The following is a 595-nucleotide window of genomic DNA, read 5'->3' as shown; positions in this document are numbered from 1 at the left end:
GATACCAGCACGATTCCAATAAGCTTTCGCAGCAGCGCCAGCCTCCACCTTTGTTCCGACGTTCCCCGTGAGCCTTTTTTTAAAACATAAGTTTTCTATGAGTAGGAGCTGACTCTATGGCATCTAATAACAACAATATAGTTATGTGAAGTGGCAATCATTAATAATTTCAATCATACATTTCTGATTTTTTACATCACATTTCATGGACCTCCTAGGTTTGGTGGGACTATGCTGCTACTTTGATCAATGAGTTATGGGTAGAAATGATATATATTATCTCAGCTATAAGCCGTAAATGGCTGATGCTTCTGAAATGTCTTTCTCTTTGGCAATATAGGGGCAAATTTGAGATGGTGGGTGTTGAATCAGCCTGATTCCCTGAGTCGTAACACAAATTAAAAGTAAGCCAACATTTTTCTTAAGCTTTTGATTTCTTTTTTACTGTACCATACCTTATCCTATCTTAACTAAGAAGTTTAGAAAGAAGTGAACTTACATGAGTATTAAAGCAAATGGTGACTTTAGAAGGTTGGTGGTCTTGAGATAGACACCAAAGTTAAGACAAGGAAAAGAAGAAAAAGAAGGAGATGAT

This window comes from Elephantulus edwardii, unplaced genomic scaffold, assembly GCF_000299155.1.
Source record: "Elephantulus edwardii isolate Elephantulus edwardi_28Jun2011 unplaced genomic scaffold, EleEdw1.0 scaffold00010, whole genome shotgun sequence".
Taxonomy (NCBI): domain Eukaryota; kingdom Metazoa; phylum Chordata; class Mammalia; order Macroscelidea; family Macroscelididae; genus Elephantulus; species Elephantulus edwardii.
Note: the sequence above shows the minus strand (reverse complement) of the source record.